The 23,709-nt window shown below is 35.8% G+C and overlaps 3 pseudogenes; 1 reads left to right on the top strand and 2 right to left on the bottom strand.

Moving 5' to 3' along the window:
• Window positions 1-4,228: 4,228 nt before the first annotated feature.
• On the bottom strand, window positions 4,229-6,842 carry LOC110265375 (uncharacterized; annotated as a pseudogene).
• A 1,885-nt stretch (window positions 6,843-8,727) lies between these two features.
• On the top strand, window positions 8,728-11,534 carry LOC148549935 (uncharacterized; annotated as a pseudogene).
• A 10,088-nt stretch (window positions 11,535-21,622) lies between these two features.
• On the bottom strand, window positions 21,623-22,624 carry LOC107612172 (transcription factor MYB1R1 pseudogene; annotated as a pseudogene).
• Between the last annotated feature and the right edge of the window lie 1,085 nt (window positions 22,625-23,709).

The raw sequence follows: 23,709 nt of genomic DNA, 5'->3' as shown, positions 1-23,709 counted from the left end.
AGCTGACGATCCCTTAAACATCCAAGTTTTATGACTCTTTTGAAAAATCGACACATAGAATGTACGAGATGATACTATTATATTATTTAATTTATTTGCTGCAGGTATCTAAGAAACAATACCATTGCGGCGGCTGTGGAATTTGCAGGTATGAATTAGTAGAACATTTTCCTTGTGCCTGTTCTTCAAAAAGCATTGTATGTACTTCTAGTGTTGTTGCATTTGGTTTAGGGTACTTTTCTTCGTTAGTTATTGAATGATTCTGAAATGTTTCAATACAGAACTGGAATGAAAATTGCTTCCACCGCGACAAGTGTGGTAAGTCAGTGGTATTACATTTTCATGCTTTCCTTTAAAGTAGCAACACTTTTGTCTGAACTTCATATTTTATATCATTATAGCGTCAAACTTTTAAAATGATAGTGTTTATAGATCTTATAGTGAAGTTAACTTAAAGATAACTAGCATTTAAAGAGACATTTTTAAAGTTAATTTGTTAATTAAAAAATTTAATATAATCTCATGTATTATAAATATTCATATTTATTCTTAATTAAATTTTTAATACTAAATTTCATTCAGAATCAAAATTCTTTATCTATTTGTTTATATTATAATTATTTTAAATTTTAAAACTTATTTTACTAACAACGTTTATGATTATTTATTTAAAACCATTTTCAGTTAATTTAAAAAATAAAGGTATTACTCTCTTTAGAAAATTATTTTTCAAAAACCAATTTTAATAAATTACTTATGAATCATAAAATTTTTTTCAAACCTAATTTTATATTTGTCTTATAAAAATTATCTCGTATTTAATATTTTTTATTCTGATATAAGATTTGATTTGGATGATTTAGGATAAACAAAAAAATATAAGTAAAGTAATTTAATTTATCATGAAAAAAATATGAGTACGTATAATTTGATTATAGAAAAGAGTATTTTATTATAAAAAGAAGATGAATACATTAAAAAAATGCGTGTATTTTCTTTTGTTTTTTTTTTGTCTAAATTTGAAATATTTTAAATTGTTTATTTTAATATTTATTAGAAAAAAAATAATTTTTAAAAATGATTAGATAATCAGCTTCGATATGTTTGAGAATTCAGTGAGGATTTTTTTGATTGATTCTGTTGCGTTGGAGGACTCAGGCCGACTTTCAAAGTCATTATCCGAGGCTACAGATTTCTTCTCTTTTGTTCCCTCACAGCTCCTCCTCCTTTGATCATAGATATCTTATTTTCTACAGCTTCATTTAGGAGATTAATTTTAAAATATTCAAAAATACTTGTTAAAAATATGTCATAAGGCAGATTCGCCTTTTTGGTGCTCTTAACTGATTTCCACATGTGTCTGATCATAAGGTAACCAAATGATATAGGAGTAGATGTAACAAGAGCAAAAAGTATGAGAGAGTCAGAAAAGGTTACTCTGTTATGGGAACCACTTTGAGGGGTCAGGATGTGAGTGATGATCCTGTGAAGCAGAGAGTTTGTAGGGCCGATGGCTTTGTGGGTCGGAATGGTACCATCCAAGCCAGATAAATTTTTACAAATATGTTGCAGGACGATTTTGTACGTGACCCCAACCTGGGAGTCCCACTTCTCAGCCATATAAGCTCTTGGCCACGCATCCATATAGCCCAGGACAGTTCCAATTGCCTCAGTGTTATGTAAACTTTCTTGACATAGGAGTGGATGGTGTCATCAATCAGCCGCATGTTGGCATAGAATTCACGTACCAAACCGGGATAGACCGGTTTCTGAATATGAAGCAGTGGTGTCTATTGAAGAAGTTCAAACAGAGGAGCAACGCTAATACCTTTGTTTGTGAGTGAGTCGAGATTGACTAGATAGGTGGCACAAAGATAGTGTTTTTCCAAAACCTCCTTATGGAATTCATAAGAGGCACAAGAGTTGAACTTGGCCGGATCAAAGTGAGAATGTGGTTTGTTGAACTTGTTTTTGAAATCTATTGACTCCAGATTTGTTGGCTCCCTGGTGTTATCCAACGTGAACCCTTTTGTCTTCTGGGTACTCCTTCTGGGTGTGGCCTTCTTTGGTGGTGATTGCGGCGGTGATGAAATGGGTGAAGTGTGTGATTCTTCTTCTTCTGCTACTGGAACCTTCTCCTTCTTTTTCCTTGAAGATGTTTTTGTGGCTATTACTTTCTTCCTCATGGTGTTCTGTGTGTTTGGACGGTGGCGAGGGAGAAGACGAAGAGGTAGAATGGATATGTATGTGGGTGTGAGTTTGAGGTGTGGAAGGTTTTTGAGAGAAAAGAATTCTTTCACTTTTTCTAGGGGCAGTTTTCTTTGAAGAGAATTTGAAAACAAAGACTTTGAAAAAGATCACAAAATTTTTCAAAGTCTTGGTTTTCAAATTCTCTTCTGTGATCACTTTTCAAATGAGCAATTTTTAAATCTTTTTCATTTTGAATTTTCTTGCAAAGGGTTGAAAAAGCATGAAAAGCATCATTTTTATGAGCAAGAAAAAGTACCCAACCAAATCTAGAGTAATCATTTACCACCACAAGACTAGTATTTTCCTCCTAAACTTTGAGTTCTTGTTGGACCAAAAAGATCAATGTGTAACATCTCTAATGGCCTTTTGGTTGAGATTCCATCTTTTGGTTTAAAAGAAGATTTTACTTGTTTGCCCAATTGGCAAGCATCACAAGTAAGATCCTTATCAAATTTGATATTTGGAATTCTTCTAACCAAATTTTTCTTGACTAGTTTAGAAATTTGGTACATGCTAGCATGACCCAACTTTCTATGCCATAGCCATTTTTCAGATTCAATAGAAGTAAAACATGTTACATTTTATTCTTTCAAGGTCTTAAGAGTCAATCCATACACATTATTGCATCTTTTAGCCTCAAATAAAATATCCCCAGTTTTTTCACAAACAACCAAACACACAAACTTTCTAAAAATAACTTTAAATTCTAGATCACACAATTGACTTACACTAGGTAAATTATGCTTCAAACCATTTACAAGAAGAACATCATTTATACAAGATGAAAAGCTTTTACCAACTTTTCCCACGACCACTATCTTTCCTTTAGCATCATCACCGAAAGTGACAAATCCTCCATCATACTCATCAAGCTTCATGAAGAAGGTTGTCTTTCCGGTCATATGCCTAGAACATCCGCTGTCCATATACCACATGTTCTCCTTCCGTTTAGATGCTAGGCATACCTACAAAACAAGCTCAAGTGACCTTAGGTATCCAAATTTCTTTGACCCCACTCTGATCGTTTTGTTAGTTTCTCTTTGTGTAAATCACAATTTCTTTTTGTTGTCTCATCAAATCTTGTTGAAAGAGGATATTGTCAAATCAAATCTTTTTCCTCCTCTAATCCCTTGATTCTAGGAAACCACTTTTCAGTTTATTTCAAATAAAGAGAAACTCCCTTGGTTAATAACTGCTCATTAATGGTCATTAAACTCCCTCCAATTCTCTCTCCACTTCACATTTAATGCATCCCTAACCTCTCTCCTCCCTCACTCAATTCGGTTCTCTTCAACTCTCCCTATTCCACTTCTCCATTTTCATTATCATGAAAAAGAAAACTACTCCTAGAAAAAATGAAAGAATTCTTTTCTCTCAAAAACATTCCACACCTCAAACTCACACCCACATACATATCCATTCTACCTATTCGTCTTCTCCCTCACCATCGTCCAAACACACAGACACCATGAGGAAGAAAGTAATAACCACGAAGACATCTTCAAGGAAAAAGAAGGAGAAGGTTCCAGTAGCGGAAGAAAAAGAATCACACACTTCACCGATTCCATCACCGCCGCAATCACCACCAAAGAAGGCCACACCCGGAAGGAGTACCCAGAAGACAATAGGGTTCACGTTGCGTAACACCAGGGAGCCAACAAATCTAGAGTCATTAGATTCAAGGTTCTGAAAACCGAACCGGTCATCGAACCGTTCTAGCGACTGGTTCACTGGTTTATAGGTTGAACTGGTTCGACCGTAGTTGAACCGGAAAAATCATTTTATAATAAAATATAAATAAGCAAATGAAAATATAATTATAGTCTAATCAAAACTTTAAAATATCATTCAAATTAAAAGTACTACATAAACCAAAACGTTATAATATCATTCAAATACAAATTCAAAATCAAAAGTCAACAAACAAAACAACCAATCAAACATAACATAGCAGCATCGAAATGATCCAAGTTTGTCATCAATCATCAAAATTCTCCATAACTTGCTGCAGATTTGCGTCATTGATTTCATCACCTTCATTTCCACTACTTGGACCAGAAAAAGCAAGTGGTGCAGCATAAAATGTACTAGTACTCCCACCACCACCACCACCACCTAGATCTAAATTAGCATCAATCTCATCTAAGAAAATATAACACATTATCAATAAATTAAAGATCAAAGCTATTGTAATTTATTGTCTGATCAATAAACTATAATACTCACCAAGTAAGTCTTCAATATTACTTGGAAGATCAAGCTCTTTTTCAACAACCTCTTCCGTTACCCAAAAATCAACCTTATCAATAGTTTCAATATCGATTGGATCATATTGCAACTTTTGCTTTCTTTTTTTTCTTTCATTCCTAATAAATTAAATACAATATATGATAAGTCTAGTATATTAACTATACAAAATCTAATGATATGAAATGAAAGGATGAAATATATATTACCTGGATTTAAGACGCAAATTATATGTAACATACACAATATCACTTAGCCTATCATGCTCCAATTTATTCTTCTTGTTGTATGAATTTGATAAAAAAGACTCAAATTCCTTTCACACCTTGAAGAAGCAGATGCTTGGCTAAGAATGCGAACTACCATTTTTTGTAAACATGGAGCAGAACTACCAAACAACGTCCACCATTCATCTACAAATTACAATTCCATATCTCAAGTATTAGTTATCAAATTAAGGAAACCAAAACATAAAATAAGTAAATAACTAAAGCTTATTATCAAATAGATATTATTACCAGGTTGAAGTTTTTTTGCAGCTGGAACAGCTTCAGGCCTATCAAAGTTTTCCTTTTGATCTCTATATAAGTGTATTTCTTTCATTGCCTCAACTGAATCTAAATTATTAACCTTGCAATGCAAGTAAAGCTCGCATGACCTCAGGTGCTTCTCTATAATTTTAAGAAAAAAAGCAAGCAGGATTCAAGTAATAGGCTGCTGCATGGAGATTTTTTTTCAAATGTTTGTCCCATCTTGAGTTGATAATCTCTGTGTAAGGTTGATATGCATTCCTCCTATGCTTCAACATTTCTTTGATTCTATTTTCTGACCTCAGCATACCTTCATAAACAATTCCCAATGATGGTTTATCTTCGGCATCTACCAACCTCAGCAATTTAATCAACGGACTCACAATGTGGCATGCAGTAAAACAATCATCCCAAAATTTATTGTCTAGGATAATTACACTCACAGCTTTACCATTAGCAGTCCTTCCTAATTTGTGTCCGGTAAAGTGTGGATCAACAACCAATGATTGTAAATGCGATATGTGCTCAAAGATACTCATCAATGTGAGGAAGACAGTGGCAAAACGAGTTGCACCTGGACGAACAATCTCCCTCCAATCAATTCTTTGTCTTAGCCAAGACAAGAATACCGAATGATTATACACAAACACGGTAATCTTCGAAGCACGAGTTGCAAGGCTAGAAATATGTGGCATGCTGCTTATATCTTTTAAGATAAGATTCAAGCAATTAGCAGCACAAGGTGACCAGTGAATATTTTCAAATTTCTTATTAATAAGTCTACCAGCAGCAACATAATTCGCAGCATTATCGGTCACTACATGAACAATATTATCAGGTCCAATCCATTCAATCACCTCTGAAAACAAGTCACACAAGCTTGAAGCATTTTTAACCATACTTGAGGCATCTACAGATTTCACAAAGCACAACCCTTTCTTACAATAAACCAAAAAATTAATCAACGTTCTTTGTCTTTGATTTGTCCAACCATCAGCTATGAGAGTACATCCAGTTTCTTTCCAAGCAGACCTATAGCTTTCAACAACCATTTGACACTCCCTTTTGATATCGACTAATAAGTTAACCCTCAAAGAGTCATAAGAAGGACTTTTATAACCAGGCCCAAAGCCAGCTACACCATCCAGCATATCTTGAAAAAAGGATGACATAACCGCATTGAAAGGAATCCTACAATCCATTAGCCATCTAGCCACTCGCTTATCAACTTCATGAAGCGCCTCTTTGTTTTGAAACACGCTTTTCATACTTGGTTGACTTCCCGGAGTTGTTCTTGGTGCAAACATAGGAGGAATATTGGTTTTTGCTTTCTTTTTCAGATCACCTCCAATAACCTCCTTAGTTGTAACTGACTCGGAGTTTGTTGTTCTTCTTGCGCTATTGTTTCATCAATTGCATCCTCACACTCATCAGTACCCTCTTCGTTGAAACTTACTTTCCTTTTACTAGTTTTACTTTTCTGAATCTCTTTCAATAAACCTTCCATTTGTTTTTCCACATCATACGGGACCTTAGAACACTTCTTAATGTCTCCACTTATCTTCGCCAAATGCTTTTTCATTCTATTAATTTCCCCGCCCCAAAAGTACTCAGACAAAATAAGCATTGGTAATGCGATTTTCCATTTATATTTTGTAAAGCAACGTATCTCCAAGCAGGATCAGATTTTTCCCGAACACTAGAAGTTTGTGACTGATTTTCGTTACTCGCGGGAGGAAGAGAACGTTCATTCGAAGCAGAATTATTTTCAGCATTATTATTCCTAGGTAGTTCTTGGTTGATACTTTCATCCATACCTAAACATTACCAGCAATCCAACCCAATAATCTTAACTCTCAAGTTCACAACAAATGAACAAACAACATCTAAAATTGAAAATTCAAAGTTTAGCAGTTCATCATGTCTCAAAATCAATGTTGACAAAATCAGAGTTCACAAAATCATGTCACAAAATCATGTTACAAAATCAGAGTTCACAGTTTCAGAATTCAGAGTTCATCATGTTACAAAATCAAAGAGCTACTCAATGAACAGAGTTCACAGTATCAGATTTCATCACAGTATCAGAGACTCAGAGTTCATCATGCAACAGTTATTCAGTCATTCAGTGATTCAATCAAACAATCATAACTTTATAACTAAAATAAAAATTACCTGGAACTCAAAGGCTTTCTCTCAGAGCTCGAAGGCACCTTGAGGCTTCAGGCTTCAACGCTTCAACCGAACATGCAGTAGGCCAGTAGGGAAAGTGGGAGACAGACAGCGACGCCGAGTGGTGACTGGTCGAAGGAAGTGATTGCTCGACGGAGCTGACTGCGCGACAGAGCTGACTGCGCGACGGACGTGACTGCGCGACGGCGAACCCGTGTGGCCGTGTGAGCCGGTGAGATCGTGATGGCGTACTCTACTTCTCTCTAAACCTTGATGAGAATGGTGAAGCTGAACTGTGAAAGGGAAAGTGAGAAGGGCGAAGGGATTAGGGATTCAGACTCGGCGTTCATCATTTACGGTTTTTCTTATTGTTCGAACCATTTTACTGCCCGGTTCACGGTTCGATCGGTTCGACCGGCCGGCTCGAATCAGTTTTCAGAACCATGATTAGATTTCAAAAAAAAGTTCAACAAACCACATTCTCACTTTGATCCGGCCAGGTTCAACTCTTGCGCCTCTTATGAATTCCATAAAGAGGTTTTGAAAAAACGCCATCTTTGTGCCACCTATCTAGTCAATCTCGATTTACTCACAAACAAAGGTATCAGCGTTACTCCTCTGTTTGAACCATGGTTCTGAAAATCGGTTCGAACCAGTTGAACCGTGAACCGGACAGTAAAACGGTTTGAACAATAAGAAAAACAGTAAAATTTAGAAATCGAAGTTGAACCGGTGAATCGGCCGGTAACCCGGTCGGTCGAACCGGACCGTGACCCGGCCGATTTTTGAGCTGTGCAGCAAAACGCTGCCGTTTGGAGCTCTGAAACCCTAAATGATGAACGCTAAGTCTGAATCCCTAATCCCTTCGCTCTTCTCACTTTCCCTTTCACAGTTCAGCTTCACCATTCTCATCAAGGTTCAGAGAGAAGTAGAGAACGCCATCACGATCTCACACGGCCACACGGGTTCGCCGTCGCGCAGTCACGTCCGTCGAGCGTTCACCTCCGTCGCACAGTCACCTCCGTCGAGAAATCACTTCCTTCGATCAGTCACCACTCGGTGTCGCTGTCTGTCTCCCACTCTCCTTACTAGCCTACTGCATGTTCGGTTGAAGCGTTGAAGCCTGAAGCCTCAAGGTGCCTTCGAGCTCTGAGAGAAAGCCTTCGAGTTCCAGGTAATTTTTATTTTAGTTATGAAGTTATGATTGTTTGATTGAATGACTGAATAACTGTTGCATGATGAACTCTGAGTCTCTAATACGGTGATGAAATCTGATATTGTGAACTCTATTCATTGAGTAGCTCTTTGATTTTGTGACATGATGAACTCTGAATTCTGAAACTGTGAACTCTGATTTTGTGAACTCTGATTTTGTGACAGGATTTTGTGAACTCTGATTTTGTCAACTCTGTTTTTGAGACATGATGAACTGCTAAACTTTGAATTTTCAATTTTGGATGTTGTTTATTCATTTGTTGTGAACTTGAGAGTTGAGATTATTGGGTTGGATTGCTGGTAATGTTTAGGTATGGATGATAGTATCAACCAAGAACTACCTAGGAATAATAATGCTGAAAATAATTCTACTTCGAATGAACGTTCTCTTCCTCCCGCGAGTAACAAAAATCAGTCACAAACTTCTAGTGTTCGGGGAAAATCTGATACTGCTTGGAGATACGTTGCTTTACAAAATATAAATAGAAAACCGCATTACCAATGCTTATTTTGTCTGAGTACTTTTGGGGGCGGGGGAATTAATAGAATGAAAAAGCATTTGGCGAAGATAGGTGAAGACATTAAGAAGTGTTCTAAGGTCCCGTATGATATAGAAATACAAATGGAATGTTTATTGAAAGAGATTCAGAAAAGTAAAACTAGTAAAAGGAAAGTAAGTTTCAACGAAGAGGGTACCGATGAGTGTGAGGATGCAATTGATGAAGTAATAGCGCAAGAAGAACAATAAATTCTGAGTCAGTTACCAACTAAGGAGATTATTAGAGGCGATCCAAAAAAGAAAGCAAAAACCTTTATTCCTCCTATGTTTGCACCAAGAACAACTCCGGAAAGTCAACCAAGTCTGAAAAGCGTGTTTCAAAACAAAGAGGCGCTTCATGAAGTTGATAAGCGAGTGGCTAGATGGCTAATGGATTGTAGGATTCCTTTCAATGCGGTTATGTCACCCTTTTTTCAAGATATGTTGGATGGTGTAGTTGGCTTTGGGCCTGGTTATAAAGGTCATTCTTATGACTCTTTGAGGGTTAACTTATTAGCCGATCTCAAAAGGGAGTGTCAAATGGTTGTTGAAAGCTATAGGTCTGCTTGGAAAGAAACTGGATGTACTCTCATGGCTGATGGTTGGACAGATCAAAGGCAAAGAACGTTGATTAATTTTTTGGTTTATTGTAAGAAAGGGTTGTGCTTTGTGAAATCTGTAGGTACCTCAAGTATGGTTAAAAATGCTTCAAGCTTGTGTGACTTGTTTTCAGAGGTGATTGAATGGATTGGACCTGATAATATTGTTCATGTAGTAACCGATAATGCTGCGAATTATGTTGCTGCTGGTAGGCTTATTAATAAGAAATTTGAAAATATTCATTGGTCACCTTGTGCTGCTCATTGCTTGAATCTTTTCCTAAAAGATATAAGCAGCATGCCATATATTTCTAGCCTTGCAACTCGTGCTTCGAAGATTACCGTGTTTGTGTATAATCATTCGGTGTTCTTGTCTTGGCTAAGACAAAGAACTGATTGGAGGGAGATTGTTTGTCCAGGTGCAACTCGTTTTGCCACTGTCTTCCTCACATTGATGAGTATTTTTAGCGCAAATCGCATTTACAATCATTGGTTGTTGATCCACACTTTACCGGACACACATTAGGAAGGAGTGCTAATGGTAGAGCTGTGAGTGCAATTATCCTAGACAATAAATTTTGGGATGATTGTTTTACTCCATGCCAAATTGTGAGTCCGTTGATTAAATTGTTGATGTTGGTAGATGCCGATGATAAACCATCATTGGAAATTGTTTATGAAGGTATGATGAGGTCAGAAAATGGAATCAAAGAAATGTTCAAGCATAGGAATAATGCATATCAACCTTACACAGAGATTATCAACTCAAGATGGGACAAACATTTGAAAAAAAATCTCCATGCAACAGCCTATTACTTGATTCCTGCTTTTTTCTGAAAATTATAGAGAAGCACCTGAGGTCATGCGAACTTTACTTGATCTTGTTACATTGCATTGCAAGGTTAATAATTTAGATTCAGTTGAGGTAATGAAAGAAATACACTTATATAGAGATCGAAAGGAAAGCTTTGATAGGCCTAAAGATGTTCCAGCTGCAAAAAAACTTCAACCTAGTAATAATATCTGTTTGATAATAAGCTTTAGTTATTTACTTATTTTATGTTTTGGTTTCCTTAATTTGATAACTAATACTTGAGATATGGAATTGTAATTTGTAGATGAATGGTAGAGGTTGTTTGGTAGTTCTGCTCCATGTTTACAAAAAATGGCAGTTCGCATTCTTAGCCAAGCATCTGCTTCTTCAAGATGTGAAAGGAATTGGAGTCTTTTTTATCAAAGGAAAAGTTTAGGGGGCCAGCAACTTTGTTAAATTTTGGCCAGCATGTAACCAGCAAAGAAAAGTGAGCCATTGGATGAAATCTCACACTAATCTCATACCATTAAAACCATCATTGATGGCTATTTGATGGCTACAAATCACAAAAGTTGCTGGCCTCCTAGCATTCCTCTTTATCAAATTCATACAACAAGAAGGAATAGATTGGAGCATGATAGGCTAAGTGATATTGTGTATGTTACATATAATTTGCGTCTTAAATTCAGGTAATATATATTTCATCCTTTCATTTCATATCATTAGATTTTGTATAAATATACTAGGCTTATCATATATTGTATTTAATTTGTTAGGAATGAAAGAAAAAAAGAAAGCAAAAGTTGCAATATGATCCAATCGATATTGAAACTATTGATAAGGTTGATTTTTTGGTGATGAAAGAGGTTGTTGAGAAAGAGTCTGATCTTCCAAGTAATATTGAAGACTTGCTTGGTGAGTATTATAGTTTATTGATCAGACAATAAATTACAATAGCTTTGATCTTTAATTTATTGATAATGTGTTATATTTTTTTAGATGAGATTGATGCTGATTTAGATCAAGGTGGTGGTGGTAGTGGTGGTGGTGGGAGTACTAGTACATTTTATGCTGCACCACTTGCTTTTTCTGGTCCAAGTAGTAGAAATGAAGGTGATGAAATCAATGACGAAAATCTGCAGCAAGTTATGGAGGATTTTGATGATTGATGACTAACTTGGATCATTTTGATGCTGCTATTTTATGTTTGATTGGTTGTTTTGTTTGTTGACTTTTGATTTTGAATTTGTATTTGAATGACATTATAACGTTTTGGTTTATGTAGTACTTTTAATTTGAATGATATTTTAAAGTTTAGATTAGACTATAATTATATTTTCATGTGCTTATTTATATTTTATTTATTATTTTATTATAAAACAGTTTTTCTGGTTCAACCACGGTCAAATTGTTTGAACCTATAAACCAGTAAACCAGTAGCTAGAGCGGTTCGATGGCCGGTTTGATTTTCAGAACCTTGGTTTGAACTTCTTCAATGGACACCACTACTTCATATTCAGAAACCGGTCTATCTCGGTTTGGTACGTGAGTTCTATGCCAACATGCGGCTGATTGATGGCACCATCCACTCCTATGTCAAGAAGGTTTACATAACTCTGAACATTGAGGCAATTGGAACTGTCCTGGGCTATACGGATGCGGGGCCAAGAGCTTATATGGCTGAAAAGTGGGACTCCCAGGTTGGGGTCACGTACAAAATCGTCCTGCAACATATTTGTAAAAATTTATCTGGCTTGGACGGCACCATTCCGACCCACAAAGCCCTCGGGCCTACAAACTCTTTGCTTCACAGGATCATCACTCACATCCTGACCCCTCAAAGTGGTTTGCATAACAGAGTAACCTTTTCTGACTCTCTCATACTTTTTGCTCTTGTTACATCTACTCCTATATCATTTGGTTACCTTATGATCAGACACATGTGAGAATCAGTTAAGAGCACCAAAAAGGCGAATCTGCCTTATGGCATGTTTTTAACAAGTATTTTTGAATATTTTAAAATTGATCTCCAAAATGAAGCTGTAGAAAATAAGGTATCTATGATCAAAGGAGGAGGAGCTGTGAAGGGAACAAAAGGGAAAAAATTTGTAGCCTCGGATAGTGATTTTGAGAGTCGGCCTGAGTCTTCCAAGGCAACAGAATCAATTAAAGAAATCCTCACTGAATTCTCAAACATGTCGGAGCTGATAGTACAATCCCATAAGGTGGCCCGCAAGCTAGCCTATGAGAATGAGATGGCTTGGATGAGGTGTATGGATAGGGTGAGTCTGATGTTACAAAGCTTTGAGGAAGAGTTGGGTGCTGCTAGTGAAGAAGAGGCTGAGGAATTTGGGTTTCACTTATCTGATGATTAATCCTTGTTTCTTTTCTGTTTATTGATATTTGGCTTATGACAACTCAATCTGAAATTGTAGTAGTTTATTTTGGTACTATAAACATATGTCACTGTGAAACACTCTTGACACTTTGGGTATATTTTGGATATTTTGTTCTATATGTCATCTTTTGCAGGTGACCCTTGATGCCAAAAAGGGGAGAAATGCTGGAAAATTGAAATTAACATAACATAACAGGGGATGAAATCCTTTGTGGATTCATGATCTTCCTTGTTTCAAGTTTCAATATCTTGTTGTGATGATATGTTTGGTGATGCAGCTATTCTATCTTGATTGCTGCTATTTGATGTTTGTAATTTATTTTGACTTATCTTGGTAAAATGTTTGTTTGCTGCGTTTGTAATGCATTTAACTTACCTTGATAAAATGTTTGTTGTTTTGGATTTATTTTTGGCAATTCCTTTAAGCTATGACATGAAAAATCTGAATAGTTGCTATGGTTTGAGATGATCATGCTTGATTAGAAATATTTTTCTTGCTATGATTAATTTGCTCTGATTTATTAATTGAAAAATAGTTTCTAACTCGGCTAGATAAATGCTTCTATCATAACCGACGATCAAACGGCACACAACTCGGATACGTTATCCACCATTTTTAAGACCGACCTTAATGCCAAAAGCGTAACAGACGAAAGTTTCATCATATAAAGTAAGGTAAAGTATTTTCTTCAGTAAGTTCGAATAATACAGAATACTGACTTAAGTTTCGGAGTGCCTTTGCAGGTACACTCCCCCCTGTTTCTTGCTCAAAGCTCTATGCGATTGGACATCCTCTTGGAGTAAAGCTCGGATTACCACAAAGCTCAAAGGTCGGCACCGAAAATAACAACTCGGCGTCGATTCCCAGAGACCGAGCTCTCCCTCCAGGTATCCATACAAGAACAATTGGCGCCCACCATGGGGCCTCGAAATAAACACCCTTCTTTCTATAGGCCCCATTTCCTTCCAATGGTTTCAAACTTACCTGCACCTTTGTAAACAAAGGTCATATAGTAAATCATTAAGGCCCGAAAAAGGCCGATCTATATCTGTTTTTCCGATCATTATCTGTCATCTATGTATTTTTCAAATCATCTCTAGTATATTTATTTGCCGATCTATATCTATTTTTCCGATCAATATCTGTCATCTCTATTTTTCAATTCATCTGGTATATTTATTTTCCGATCTATATCTGTTTTTCCGATAAAAAACTTGTCATCTCTATTTTTCAAATCATCTCTGGTATAATTATTTGCTGATCTATATCTATTTTTCCGATCAATATCTATCATCTCTATTTTTCAATTCATCTGGTATATTTATTTGCCGATCTATATCTGCTTTTCCGATCAATATCTGTCATCTTTATTTTTCAATTCATCTATGGTATATCTATTTGCCGATCTATATCTGTTTTACCGATCATTATCTGTCTTCTCTGTATTTTTCAATTCATCTCTAGTAAAATTATTTGTCGATCTATATCTATTTTTCCGATCAATATCTGTCATCTCTATTTTTCAATTCATCTGGTATATTTATTTGCCGATCTATATCTGCTTTTCCGATCAATATCTGTCATCTCTATTTTTCAATTCATCTGGTATATCTATTTGCCGATCTATATCTGCTTTTCCGATCAATATCTGTCATCTTTATTTTTCAATTCATCTATGGCATATCTATTTGCCGATCTATATCTGTTTTTTCGATCATTATCTGTCATCTTTATTTTTCAATTCATCTATGGCATATCTATTTGCCGATCTATATCTGTTTTTCCGATCATTATCTGTCATCTCTTTATTTTTCAATTCATCTATGGTATATCTATTTGCCGATCTATATCTGTTTTACCGATCATTATCTGTCATCTCTGTATTTTTTAATTTATCTCTAGTATAATTATTTGCCGATCTATATCTATTTTTCTGATCAATATCTGTCATCTCTATTTTTCAATTCATCTGGTATATTTATTTGCCGATCGATATCTGCTTTTCCGATCATTATCTGTCATCTTTATTTTTCAATTCATCTATGGCATATCTATTTGCCGATCTATATCTGTTTTTCCGATAAAAAAAATCTGTCATCTCTATTTTTCAATTCATCTATGGCATATCTATTTGCCGATCTATATCTGTTTTTCCGATAAAAAATCTGTCATCTCTATTTTTCAAATCATCTCTGGTATAATTATTTGCCGATCTATATCTATTTTTCCGATCAATATCTGTCATCTCTATTTTTCAATTCATCTGGTATATCTATTTGCCGATCTATATCTGCTTTTCCGATCAATATCTGTCATCTTTATTTTTCAATTCATGTATGGCATATCTATTTGCCGATCTATATCTGTTTTTCCGATCATTTTCTGTCATCTCTTCATCTATGGTATATCTATTTGCCGATCTATATCTGTTTTACCGATCATTATCTGTCATCTCTGTATTTTTCAATTCATCTCTAGTATATCTATTTGCCGATCTATATCTGTTTTTTCGATCTATATCTGTCATTTCGATTTTCCAATTTATATATTATATCTATTTGTCGATCTATATCTGTTTTTTTCATCTATATCTGTCATCTCGATTTTTCAATTTATATCTGTTATATTTATTTGCCAATCTATATCTGTTTTTCCGATAAAAAATCTGTCATCTCTATTTTTCAAATCATCTCTGGTATAATTATTTGCCGATCTATATCTATTTTTTCGATCAATATCTGTCATCTCTATTTTTCAATTTATATCAGTCATCTCTATTTGCCGATCTATATCTATTGTCCGATTTATATCAATCATCTCTAACTGCCTATTTATATAAAAAATCTCTATTCGCCGATCTATAACAGTCATCTCTATTATCCGATTTATATCAGTCATCTCTATTTTCTTATTTATATCAATAATCTCTATATTCCGATTTATATCTGTTATCCCTATTTGCTGATCTATATATGTTATCTGATTTTCTGATCTATATCTGTCATCTCTACTTTCTGATTTACATCTGTTATCTCTATTTGCCGATCTTTATCAGTTATCTCTAGTTGCCAATTTATATTTGATATCTCTATTTGCCAATTTATATCTAATATCTCTATTTGCCGATCTATATCTAATTTTTCGGTCTACATCTGTTATATCTATTTGCCGATCTATATCTATCATCTCTACTTTCCAATTTATATCAATTATCTATATTTTTGCCAATCTTTATCAGTTATCTCTATTTGTCGATCTTTATCAGTTATCTCTATTTGCCAAATTATATCTGATATCTCTATTTGCCGATCTATATCTGATTTTTCGATCTACATTTGTTATATCTATTTGCCGATCTATATCTGTAATCTCTGTTTGTCGATCTACATGTTATCTCTATTTGCCGATCTATATCTGTCATCTTTATTTGCCGACCTATATTTGTTATCTCTATTCGCCGACCTATATCTGTTTTTTCTATTTTCAAATCTATATCTATTATCTCAGTTTTCAGATTTATATCAATCATTATCCGAGCTATATCAATCATTATCAGTCATTGTCAAATCTATATCAACTATCATCAGATCTATATCAACGATCTTCAATCAATTATCTATTCGCGATAATTCTTCAATTCAAAGTCACATCGTTTACACATGCGCAATCAAACACAATCTTTAATCAATTATCCATTCGCGATAATTCTTCAATTCATAGTCGCATCGTTTACACATGCGCAATCAAACTCAATCTTCAATTCCGAACTATGACTATCAACAGTCAACAAACTCAATCACATATCATACAAGTACAAACACTGATCCATTCGCGACAACTCTTCAATTCAAAGTCGCATCGTTTACACATGCGCAATCAAACTCAATCAAATCACCAAACAATGGTGAACTAACTCAATATTCTCGTCCAACAAATTCACTTTTATCAAAATCGTCTCATCAACTATTCAAATTAACTATTCAGTTCCATGAAAAAACCTAACCATTGCATCTATTAAATCAACGGTTCAAAATTACATTGGAAAAATCAAAGGCACAATCAATGACAAGACTACTACACTTTCCAATACATGTTAACTTCAAATCACGTCTGAAATTCAAATGATTATTTTAATAAAGTAAGTTGATCTGGGAGCTCCATACCTATAACTCAAATCGCCGAGTTATAACTAAAAAAACTTAACCTGCTTTATCAAAATATAGTCAGGCTAAGCTTGGGGGCTATGATACGGCCGTTATAAATTTGATGTCATAATTCGGCATTATATACAATAAATCGGCATTATGCACTATAACTCGACACTTTACGTTATAACTCGGCGTTATACGTTACAATTAGACTTGATATGATCGTTATTTACAAGCTATAACTCGGCGTCATCCGTTATAGCTCGTCCATTTATGAGCTATAACTCGGCTAGATAAATGCTTCTATCATAACCGACGATCAAACGGCACACAACTTGAATACGTTATCCACCATTTTTAAGACCGACCTTAATGCCAAAAGCGTAATAGACGAAAGGTCCATCATATAAAGCAAGGTAAAGTATTTTCTTCAGTAAGTTCGAATAATACAGAATACTGACTTAAGCTTCGGAGTGCCTTTGCAGGTACACTCCCCCCTGTTTCTTGCTCAAAGCTCTATGCGATTGGACATCATCTTGGAGTAAAGCTCGGATTACCACAAAGCTCAAAGGTCGGCACCGAAAATAACAACTCGGCGTCGATTCCCAGAGACCGAGCTCTCCCTCCAGGTATCCATACAAGAACAATTTCAAAATAGCTTGAAAAGCAGTTTTAGGAAACATCAATCTTTGTTTGTACCAAATTGTTTTTGTATGCGCTTGAGCAGAAAAATCACTTTTATGATAACAAAAGAGTTTTGTTTGTCATCCAAATCTGCTCATAAATCAAGCATTCAACATCTCAAAAATTAATATGTTGAATAACATAGTCGCCTAAGCTTGATTTCTAAAGTTACAAGTATAAAGCTTCCCTTGGTAAAATAGCATACATTAAGGGGAAGCCTTGTAACATTTGGAAAGGGAAGAAATACTAATCTGCAAAGGGAGTATTCTATACTCTAATCTTTAATTTCTTTCCATTTCAATTTTAATAATGTTTGTCATCAAGGGAGAGATTGATGAGTTTGAAAAACTCTAAATTAACATTTGTGATAACTAAACATTATTAATTGCAAAAATATTAATTCATATATGTTGATTAAATTAATTTTTGCTATGCAGGTTCTGTTTGGGCCGAAAATAAAGGAAAACTGTTGCAAGCTCATATATGCATCTTACCTTCAGCCTTGATGTTAAATATGATTATGTTGGCTGAATTATTTTATTGGGCCAGTTTGACTTATTACTGCAAGCCCAATGTGCTTTTAAGTATCTAGCTCTGTTCAAAGTATGGTATATTAAGTGGCAGAAGCAATTTGTGATTAATTGGGCCAGAACCATGTTGGACTAAGCCCAAAATTAAATTGCTTGAAGGCAAGCTTGCATGGTCCGAATCAAATTAAGAAAGAAAGCAAATGTTTTGTTTCAATGCTTCCAACGGATCCCATTTCTTACTTTGGGATGGATTTCAAAATTTAATTTGCTAGCATTAGAAATATAAATGAGAGAGAGAAAGTGATTTGATGGCTTTAATGTAGCTTACACGCTACTACACAAAAGCATGGGGAGTTGATCTTAATTAATTTATTTGTGATAACACTCATTACTCATAGTTTTGTCTTTTCTTTCTTCTTTCTCTACTCTTTCTTCCTTTTCGGTCATATCACAGCAGCAACCATGGAAGCTAAAGCTAGCCACCGAAGAGAAGAAGAAGTACGCTACAAGACCATCACAATGATGACAAGAAAAACAAAACTAAAAGTATGCTGTGGCTAAGATTCTCATCACTTGTGGTAAGATTTAGTGAAGAGATCTTGGCTTCTCCATACCAAAAATGGAAGAGAAGATTTCGGTCAGAGAAGAAGATCATTGGAAGGATGGCTTGTCTCTGATTCTGCTCAACCACCACAGAAGGTAGCTACAGTGGCTACGTGATGGAAGGGGCAGAGATTGGATCAGATGAAGCTGTCATCATCAAGCATGCATCAAGGGCTAGGAGTTCATCTTGGAGAGCAAGACAAGATGGAAGGCTCGGATTGATGATTATTGGTGACCAAGGAAGGACTAGAGGTAATTGCATGTTGGGTTTTGCATGGGTTATCTCTTCTCTCTTTTTGGCCGAACCGGTTCTATTTTGAAAAAGAAGAAGATTAGCTTGGTTTATTTAGTTTTCAACCTTGGAGGCTTCTCCCTATAAGTAAGGGTGAACAGTCAGGGTTTGATTCAAGGAGAAAGGAGTGAGAGTGCAAGGCACAGTGTTCTCATAGCTACCTAAGCTAACAGAATTTCTTCTCCTTTAATATTTTCTGTTTTGTATTTTTCTGTTTAATTTTGTCTGTCTTGAGTCTCATGAAAAAAGGCAAACAGTGAGATTTGTAAAGAAAAAGCCATAGAGCGGAAAAAGGCAGAGAGTGCAAAATTAAAAGAAAAAGCCATAGATGTCTTTAGAGGTCCTTTGTATATCTATGTTGTGTTTCATGATTCTGTGGGAATCCCCTTGCAAGTTGGGTTAGCACTTAACAGTTGAAAGCTTGGCAGTAACCAAGTCAAGTTTAGGATTGGGGTTTTAGATTCTGGACTTATCCCGGATAGGAAGGGTAGTTCTTAGGGAGAATTGGTGTTTGTAATCAAAGATGATTATAGTAAAATTCCATCATTGTTGTGATGGAGACTGGATGTAGGCTACACTGCACTTAGCAGTTGAACCAGGATATATTTTGGTGTAATTCTTCCTCTCTTCTACTACATTTCTGTTTCTGCTGCCCAAGAGATAAAACTAAAAAATATCTCGTGCCGGTCGACGAGACAAAAAGAATAGTCTCATGGCTGGATACGAGACAAAAGAAAAAGTCTCGTGACCGGGTACAAGATAAAAAGGCAAAAAGTCTTCAGAAAGTGTTTCAAAGAACATCAAGTGATTGTAAGAAAAAAAGAGGCTAAGATTCAACCTCCCTTCTCTTAGTCACTGAAAACCATCATAAATCAAATGGGCATGTAAAACTATGTGTTAATATTAGATGCCCCTGTGCATACTGCATAATCCAAAATTCCAAATTCTGTTGTGCTTCAGAAATACTTCTAGAATTTCATGAGAAATAGCACTTGGCATGTAAAATTATGTATCAATATGAAATATTTTTGCGCATATTTCATATTTCAAAATACCTACTGTGCTTCAAAAATTCCTTTACTATTTCATAAAGAATGACATGTTCTATAAGAGCACGTGTCAAAAGAAGCAGGTATCTGTGGGTGTGTCACATTCCAATCTCTATCTCTGTACAGACGGTTGTTGCGTCACATTCATCATCAGTATGCATAGTCCAATAATGTACTCCGAGCCTTTTTATTTGCATATGTTGTCAAAGAAGAGGCAACAATAATATATAGAAGAAGAAATCTTGGAACAATAGTTGAGCTACATTTCTTCCACTGCGGCCGACAAGTGTGGCAAGTCAATTGTTTTACATTTTTTTGCTTTTCCTTAAAGTAGCAACATTGTTGTCTTAATTATTGACCCTTAAGCTTCTTTACCAACTATCATTCTAACAACATTTTTTTTCTTCCAACTCAACTCTCTGCTGAAAAGTAGTCACGCTTGTGTGGAGAAGGCAAAACATCACGATTGTCCTATGTTGTTTTGAGGCGAAATTTTGTCCATTAATTCTATAACGTGCTCCTATTGGTTATAGTCAAAATGGTCCACATGTTTGTCAATTTGTATAATGAAAAATTTTCTATTTGTTGTCCAATTTATTCCAAAATTTTCCTACTCTATAACTGTATAACATATGTATCCAATTGGATATACGTTTTTTATTTTGTTACAACTTGTAACTTATAGAAGTTTTAGATTATTACTATTTAAATTAGATATATTTATAAATAAATGCGTAGTTATCAATTATGTTATGTGTATATAAAAAATTAGTTACTAAATCAATTATTTATATAAATAGTATAGGTTAAAATATAAGATATAAATTAAAAATATATAAAATATCATACATCATTTCAATTAACAGATTTTTTTAAATAAATAAAAATCTTTTATTTATAAAAATATATAATTTATAATATTTTTATAAAAATTTATCTTATCTCTTATCTCTTATCTCGTTTATAGTATAAAAAAAATAAGAATATACGTATTTTATTTACAATGTACTATAAACGAGATAAGACAAAAGACGATGTGATTATATCAAATTTGTACATTTAGGCTGGAAGTGAGTCGAGTTAGACCAAACTCAAGCTCGACTCACGAAAATTAAGCTTAGTTCACGGTTCGACTCATTAACAATTAAGCCTATTTCGTAAGCTCAAGTTTGACTCAACAAAAACTCATGAGCGGACTCGAGTTCACGAACGGGCTCAAATAATAAAAACATAATCTATAATTCTATTTTAATAAATTATAACTTATATATGTTAGAATATAATTAGAATCGATTAAGATCCATTAAATTTATATATTTTTTTTTAATAAGATCATAAACATTAACATGAGCAAACAAAGAAGGAACCGGACCTCGGGGTCTGTACTCTGTACAAGGAACTGAAGGATTAAATTTAGTTCATTAACCTAAGCTTTTGCATTTTGCCTTCTCTGATCCATCGCCCTTTTCCTTCAACATCTTTCTCTTAACTTATTCCAATAATAAAACATCTTCTACATGTGAATCCAAGATGCTCTAGAGATGGACTTTATAATAACCATGAGAGACATAATGTCTATCAGGCAACACTTATGACGCTATCTCCATTATTTAAACTCGGAATCGAATGGAAAGCCGAATGTCTTGATGGAGTCTGTCTTTGATCAGATGTGAAGGATAGTCCCAAGGACAATGTTGGCAAGTTGAGGGGCGAATTAGAGCCGGAGGGAACATCAGACACGGTGCAGGTTTTAGGATTTGAAGCAACAGGAATCGGATGGAGTAGCTTGGTTTGCGCATTAAGCTCCATGTTTGCCTGTCCTAGAGTTAGTTCATCCATTGGATTCCCAGCTTTGACTGATCACACCTGGACCAACCCCCAACGGATACACCGGCACCATCGGAAATCCATTGGTATTGCTATTTTCAGGAGCTGCAGGGCACAGAGGCTGTGAATGAGGCACACTGTCTCCGTTCTGGATCTGTTCTTCCTCCATTGGAATCGAAGAGACCGAATCGGTGGTGATGTCAAAGAGGCTGGATCTACGGCGACAGCGGTTGAGATTGCTCCGGCGGAGGAAGTACTTCTGAGCATGGCTGGCGACCTGCGTGGGCGTCCGAGTCTTGACGTAGTTCCTAGAGATCCCTCTCCAATCACCTTTCCTTACCTTCTGCAATCCCACCAGGAATAGCTTGTGCTCTTCCTCCGTCCACTGAACACCTCGCTTGCGCTCGCGCTCGCGGTTCTTGCCGAAGTTGTGAGGAGCAGCGTCATCGGTAGACGCGTAACCGGTGGTGGAGAAGGCAGCGTCTTTGTTGTTGTTGGAGTCATCTTGAGGATGCACGTACTGCGACAGATTGTTCATACTGACGCTTTTCCTCATGGAGTCCACCACCACCCTAATGCCGAACAGCATAATCTCGCCGGCAGCGGGGGAGTCACCGTCGCCGGAGATGGAGGAGTCTGCGGCGGCGGCAAAGGTGCTACACATCTTCTTCGATCGAGCTAATTGAGTTGGACTCGAGGCGGAATCGGAGCTTCCGTACTTGACGAGTCAGTGGCTCGGTGAAGAGAGAGAATATAATTAAGATCAATTAGAATTATTTTTTTTTGGAAAAAGAATTTGTATATTATTGAGTGTATTTAAGTTGTGTAGAATTATACAATATAGAAGGGTATTTATAGGAGTTAAGAGAATCGTAATAATAAAGACGTAATATTCTATAAAAAATATTCAGATATATTAAATAATTCTAATTGATCTTAATTGATCCTAATTATATTCTAACAATATATATTAAAAAAATAAATTTAATATATTATCTATCTATAAATTATAAATTTTTTATTTATGTCATACATCAAAATTATATATAAAAAATGACTATAAAATTTTAAACAATTAAGAATATTAATATATATATATATATATATATATATATATATATATATATATATATATATATATATTGTACGAGATGTCTCCGGTACGGGTTGAAGGGTGGATCGGGAACCTGCGAACGAAGCTGAAGCCGGGTCGCTTGACTGGAGCAATGGGAGGAGGTACCTACAAAGACACTCTGACGCTCAAGTCAGAATGGATCTAAGAGGTGTGAGGTATATGGAATGAATGAATACCTGAAGGGACCTGGGTCCTCTATTTATAGGTGGTGGTGAATATCTTATCTTATCTTATCTGGCCAAGATAAGGGAGACGTTTGAATTCGAAAGTCGGTTTAGAATTTCCGGAGGGCCGGTTTTGGGCCTTCTAAGAGAGAGAGGTGGGTCGGACCCGAGGTGCCGGGTTCGGGCTCAACCTTGGGTCCGGGATCCGCAGGCTGGATCCGTAACAGTTGCCCCTGCAGCGGGAGAGCGAGCGAGGTCGGTCTGTCGCTGGGAGATGCTGTTTTTACCACGGGTTTAGGCCTTTAGTTTTTCTAAGGTGGCCGTTTGGTTCTTTTGAGATGAGGTCGGCGCCTCGGTTTCGTCTTATGGAAGATTCGTCTGACCGTTTTGGTCTGACGTGACTCTTCCGTGTCTGCTGCGCCCGTTGCGTTCTTCGAGGCGTGTTTTATTAATTGCTTTTTCCAAGGGAGCATTTATTGTGGGGGGCTTTTTCCTTTTTTGCCCTTACTTTGT

This window comes from Arachis ipaensis, chromosome B8 (genome assembly GCF_059453495.1).
Source record: "Arachis ipaensis isolate K30076 ecotype BB chromosome B8, ASM5945349v1, whole genome shotgun sequence".
Lineage (NCBI taxonomy): Eukaryota > Viridiplantae > Streptophyta > Magnoliopsida > Fabales > Fabaceae > Arachis > Arachis ipaensis.
The sequence above is the reverse complement of the archived record's forward strand: the minus strand, read 5'-3'. Positions and strand labels throughout refer to the sequence as shown.